Here is a 6583-nt window from a genome sequence, read left to right on the forward strand (position 1 = left end):
AGTGATTTTCCTGTAGTTTGAAATCGTATGCGGTGTCGTGGATTCCGTGAGTTCAGCAGCTAACCACTCTTATTAGATCGTATCGTGTCATCTCAATGAGAACAAATTGAGTTGTTGGATTTCGTACAGATCTTTAAAGCCTGAGGCAATTGTGTTAAATACACGTGAGATGCTTACGTAAATCCAAGGGCTGGCCCCCTTTTTTTTCTCTATTTTTTATTTTTTTTTTATTATTATTTTTTTTTTCAGTGTGTTCCTCCTTCAATTAAATCTCAATCAAAAATGTGGCGCTCCGAAATAAAACTCACACCGTTAATTCATCATTTTCACTCTGTACCACTGCTCCTTATCAGACTGTGTGAAGCACAGTAAACAATTCAGTCGAGGCCTTGAGCCATAGACAGACATCACGCACAGACATTGTTTTCATAACCAAACTGCCTTAGACCCTGTAAACCTACACAAACGCCCTCTGGGTGACATGAAATGCATTTAACCAATAAACAATCAATGGCTTCTTGTTGTTGTAACAGATTCTGTATTTGGACTATTGTGTGCAGCATTTTGCGTGTCAGCATAAGCATTTGTTAGTAAAGCATTCTTCATTGCAGCAGCGTGTGTGTATCACTCTTCATTGCACAAGCGTGTGCATGTGTCTGTGTGTGTGGATCACTTCTCAGTGAATTGAGTCAGCATTTCGATTTGTGTGTGCGTGTGTGTGTGTGTGTGTGTGTCATTTCTCACTCAATTGACTCAGCGCGTGTGTGTGTGTGTGTGTGTGTCAGTGAATCAACGAGTGCATATGTGTTCATATGTGTGTTTCTCTTCATTCTGAGTCAGTGCATGTAGATGTGTGTGTGTTTGTGTGTGTGTGTGTTCATCACTTTCCTGTTCTGGTGTTCTGGGTAAACCACGGCCTGAAGCGTGCCCTGGGGTCCTGCCCTCCTCCCTTTCAGTCCATTTGCATCCATTGGTGCTGCTGCTCAAAGTTCTGTCCATACTGGTTCTGGCCCCAATTGAGGCAGTCCTTTTCTCCAGTGTCCTGCATCTTCTCCTTGTCCAGCTCCTCCTTAACTTGACCCTTTTGCTTCTGTAGCTCCTTCAGGGTTTGCTCCTGCTGTAGGAGCTTCTTGTCAGGTTTGGCGACCTCCTGCTCCAGCAAGCTCCGGCCTGATTTCAAGTCCTGTGTCTGGGACTCCAAGCCTGACTGATGGGTTCGATTATCAGCCAGCTCCTCCTGAGCCATGCTCAGTTTCTGCTCTGATGCCTTGAGCTCTTACTGAGGGCCGAAACCTCAGAGTCTTTTCCGTACACGTCAGATTGAAGTCCATTGATGTTTTCCTTGCTTTGCTCCACGGCCTTCTGCGGCTCTGCTGTCCGGCTCTTCTCAGAGGTCAGCTCCTGGCCGAGCCCCGACACCTGTGCCTTCAGCTTATTTTCTTCTGGTGCTTTTGTCCATTCTGAGGTGCCTCCTGACCTCAGTTACTCCTCCTGTCTCTGGCACGCCCTTTTTGCTTCCCGATCATCCGTGTTGGTCCGTCACTGTCCTGCACAGTTTTAATGCAGAGTTGTTAAGGTCAGCCTTCTTTTGCTCAGCCTCACTTTTCCTCTGGGCTTAATGGGCGTCTCGTCACAGCTCTGTCAGCTGAAGCTGTCTGGAAATCTCCCCCGTGTAGTGAAACGGGCCTTGGATTTAACGCTCTCCGTCTCCGCTGCATGAGATCGGTTTCCTGCAGCACTGTTGACATTTTCAGGTTGTTGTTGTGGGTCCAGCTGCTGTAGCATTTGGTCAGGGTCACATCAAAGATGGTAGAGGAGAGAGCAGGAGTCCAGGTCAGCCTCGGCAAAGCAGCCTGTAATCAAGCATAAAGAGAAAAAACAAAAACAAAACAAAAACAGACGAACAGGAAAATGATGTTGTGTTGGCTGTGTTATTCAGAGAGGGGAGAAACACCGGGCCAGGCCCTGTGTCAGCCTTCTCTCCCCCTTTTTTTTGTTTTTTCTCACTATATAATCAACTCATAACCCACCAAGCTGACAGGACAACACAGGTACATGTTAAAATTGTTAAGATCATGTTTAAAAGCCCATAAAAGGAATTTTCTTTCATTCAGTAATCACTTGTATTAATCAATCAGCAGAAAACATGTCACAATTTCAATCTTTTTACCACTAAATTTGTCGTGTCATCACTGGTTGGTCAGACCAGTGTCTTTTTTTTTTTTTTGAAGATAAGTTGTTGTCCTGCAACCCAGAGAGTTTATTTGTTAGTAGTGGATAAACTTTATCATTTAACAACAGGTGTATGTTAAATTTCGCTGCTTTAACCTTGCTGGAAAATCTTCACGTGTTCATGAATGTAAGCTGTTTCTTCATTGCGTGTGTGTGCGTTTGTAGGTGGGTTATTTTAAGTTTTTTCTCAAACAAGGCATTTCTCTAACACGTGCCTTTCTCATACATTTCTCTGGTTGTGTGTGTGTTTTTATTTTGTTTCCCAAATTTTGATTCCCCACCTTAAATAACAGCATTCCATGTCTACAGCCAGGAGTTAGAGCTTGCTTGTGAGATTCAGGGACACATGGTGCCAACAACAATTCAGTCAAAAACTTGCCTGCAAATTTCCAGTGATGGTAACCGATAACTGGAGGAGAAGATGTCCTTTAAGCTTCTTTTCCGGGTGGGGACAGAGTGAGGTCAAGCTGTAAACTTTTGAGCCAAAGCTTGGCCTGTCTGTCGTCCCAATTCTGTTTATGCTTTTGCCGCTGTACTCAGGTTTCCAGGTTGGGAGAAATCCACCTGTATTAACACACTAAAACATTCATTTAGTATTTCTTTTCTGAAAACCTTCACTTACTATTTCTTTTCTGAAAACATCCTGATTCACTTCATCTGACTAGATTTTACTCTCTCTCTCTCTCGGTGCATACTTCTCACAGTCTGGCCGTTGCCTTTTATGGGCATGCAGAGTTCCTGTCACACACACAGCTGAAATTCGTGCTTGATCACACCCTATATTATGATAAAACCAACAGTAAATCAAATGTAACCGCTTATATTATTGGGCTGAACCAAGAGTCACTTTAAAAATCTTATAAATCCTGCTTCACACCATAAAACTGAAACAAATCACAGCTGTATTTATCACTCAGTCTTACTCTGCCGACTGAAGTGCCGGTCTAAATCATGCACGATTTGTCTTTTCTATATCAAAACTCAGCCAAACATCAAACATTTACCCTAGTCATTCAAAACCTTATTTGTAATATTATAATCAGCAAAATCAGCGTCTTATTTACAGGTCTTTAACAGTATTTGCAAATCATAATTATAAAACTCAAAAAACACGCTAAACCGGAAGCAAAAGTCCTCTGTGCGCTTCACAGCAGCCACCTCATTTGCAGGTTCACACACCGTCTAAAAATAGCTCGCAGCGCTGCAGCGCGCTCTCGTCACACACAGTCTCTCACACAGCTCTATTATTTTATATTACAAAGACGTCTTATATTTACAGCCACTGTCAGGCCTGGCAGATTTAGCGCCTACACAATTTTGACAAATTTAAGTTAACGGGTCCAACTGAAGAAAGTCCAACTTTTTTGTAATCAATTAACCAGTATCAGACTCTAACTGTATCTGGCCTCATCTCTAAAGTCCCTAACTCAATTTAACAGTGTCCAAAAAAGCGCAGACACCGTTCCAAACGGTGAGTGGTGCAACCACTAGTTATTCTGGAGTGCCCCAAGCTCCACAGTGACCAACTGACTATCCCTCAAAGAGGACAAGGCCTAGGCGTCCCCGACCTTGGCAAGCATTACCTCTGAGCACTGCGCTTCCTAGCAGACTCCAACTGCCGTCCTATAATAATTTATAACACTTTAAAACAACAGTCAACCCCCCAAAACAAGAGTATGACTGAGGCAGGTGCAACCTAGTGGTCAATGGGGACTCCAACCCACAAAATGACCACTCAGGTCCACTCCCATGACCAATTGGGACTCCAACCCACAAAATGACCAATTCCCTATCCAACTACTTGGGACTCCAACCCAATTTCTTAGCAGACTCTAACTGCATTTATTTCTTAGCAGACTCTAACTGCATTTATTTCTTAGCAGACTCTAACTGCTTCAACTCATGAGATTTTTTCATCAAAATCAAAACAGACATTTACCAGTAATTTCAGTGAGTAGACTTCAATTTTATCATGTCCAATTTGGCACACTTTGGAAATAATTCAACAGGTAGTGCTTTACCTTTGTATAAGCCGGCTTATGCCCACTCACGTCAGACCACTGGCTTGTGCCTGTCCGTTCGACAACCTCGGACCGTCCAAACCTCCAAAATTCCACCCCAATACCACAGGACGAGCCCCCAAAACTGTTACGGATTCAAATATTGGGGATGGATACAAGAGGAAAAACCACAATAACAACACTGGTCCGGCCGGGTTGAGTCAAACGATGATTTTAATGATCACACGCGTGGGAGATGGACACCGTACGCAGACAGCATCAGATCTCAAAATGGTGGAGCATTGATCAAACTCTTATAGCCTCTAGTGGCCCCCACCTAATCATAAAAGCCTAAACATTCACATTCTTTCTCTCACACAGCGCCTAAGCTACGACCTTGGCTCCCTGTTTATCTGCTCCTGCTGAGATGGGGCAGAAAACTCCAGTATGTTCTGTTCTCTTCTAATCAGACAAATAAGGCGATGACTTTCTGCAAACAGTATTTCTCATAACTCAGCAGTATAATGCATCATAAAACAATATCATTCATTCACAATAAATCAGCAGTCTAATGTAATGCAACTCAGCTTAACAAATGCAATAGTTATCACCGTCTTCTAATTCAGGAGAATAATGCAAAATAAAACTACATAATAATTCACCATCTTTAATTAAGGGTCTAACATGGCATAAAATAATATTATACTCTGACACTCAAAATGATCTTCTGATCATAGCTATTCCTGAGGCCACAAATCTCAGCAGCGCCACCTGAGTAAAATCTTAGTAAACCTCTTTACTAAGGAGGAAGTTCTTCAACTTCCTGACCAAACACTTATTGAACCATAAACTGACCAATAACTCTTATATTCTCTTATTCTTTAATCACACACTGGTCTCTTTTCTCTCCTATTTCCTCATAACATCTCATGTTACTTTTATCTCAGTACTGTCTTTTTCTCAAAGTTTCATTATCCTTACTTCAAAGCTTCTCATTACTTCAAAGTTCCCGTTCATCACTGTGTTAATGTTATGCTAACATAGCTGTTTCGCTAGTCACATAGCACATCACTATATACCAGCTAGCCAAACTTCAGTAACCCTACAAACATCACTGCTGCTTGCTTTCCTGTCTTCATGTATGTCGGAAGTGATAGCAGAGCTGTGCCTTTTAATTTGTTTTAGAAATCCCTCAGTCAGAACCTGGTATATGATATTTAGATGGAAACTAGCGAGCTAACTCTCTGCTAACTTCTAACTCCGTTACATTTCAGAAATTCTTTTTTCATGGATGCCTGGGTGTTAAACTTCATTGTTACACCTGGTAGAGCAGCCACACTGATCATTTTATTACAGATGAAAGAATTCAGACAGTTTTTAAACTCTCAGTGATCCTGCAGTGTAGTTTGGGTCCAGACACGGCTAATGACCAGACTTAAAGACCAAATTTCGGGTCACTTTTGCCGGTCCCAAGCCCAAATAAAGGAGCTAGCTTGAAGCGTGACATAAAAAACAATAATTGCTAAGAAAAGTGTCATTTGTAGTTCTAAATATATTCTAAATGCATTTAGATCGTTTTTACTCACTTTATGTCTCTTCCACGATCTTATGTCTCTCTCCTATGTTGGTTAGGACCACAGTGATACTGGGAATTCCACGGTGTTCACTGTCTTCAGCAAGCTTACAAGGGCCGGTTGAAGGGCTACAGTCTTATCATACATGTGCAGTGTTCCTACAAGCCATAAGGTTACCTTGAGTGAGGAAGATGATGATTTACAGTCCGTCTGAGTCCATAGGTTGATGTGCAAGCACATTTGTCCCATTCTCCACAGAGGGCAGTGGGCATAGGTGTGACGTCACAAACACTTAAGTTGCTGCGTTAGAGTGACAGCAGAAAATTGTGAGCGTTACACTTGTATGCGGCAAGAAGTAGGCACACATTGCCAGGGATGTGGTTGGAACGGCTGACTAGATAAGGCCTGGTGTCCAGCTAATGAAAAAGAGCCGAAAATGGGGATGTGGCTGTACACAGGTGTGCACTTTAAATGTACCCCTTCTGCCCTGCCTTACAGGGCCGCCCAAGTGGCTCATGGGAACGTGACAGGCCCCATGGCAGAGATTGAGGACAGAGGGCAGTGGTTCGAATCCCATGCGGACCAATGTAGGGAAATACAAAAAAAAAATTAGAAAAAGTTTCCTGGCTCTGAAATTCACCTGCTGGCCTTGCTTAGGAGACCGCAGGCGAGCCCGCAGTAGAAGGGTTCTCTCTGCTTTTAACCGCTGTCTCAAAACATTTTTTCCATCAATCAATATTGCTTGTTATGCTTGCTATGGACCACCAAACACGCCAC

General features: G+C 42.8%; 1 long non-coding RNA gene across 1 annotated transcript; it reads right to left on the bottom strand.

The window, feature by feature from the left end:
• Window positions 1–350: 350 nt before the first annotated feature.
• Window positions 351–6226, bottom strand: LOC146366040 (uncharacterized). Its single transcript, XR_014798683.1, has 3 exons — window positions 5819–6226; window positions 2612–2809; window positions 351–1853 (listed from the first exon to the last, which is right to left on the bottom strand). It is a non-coding gene; the product is annotated as an uncharacterized LOC146366040 (long non-coding RNA).
• Between the last annotated feature and the right edge of the window lie 357 nt (window positions 6227–6583).

This window comes from Perissodus microlepis, chromosome 19 (genome assembly GCF_051167445.1).
Source record: "Perissodus microlepis isolate ML-2025 ecotype Zambia chromosome 19, ASM5116744v1, whole genome shotgun sequence".
Lineage (NCBI taxonomy): Eukaryota > Metazoa > Chordata > Actinopteri > Cichliformes > Cichlidae > Perissodus > Perissodus microlepis.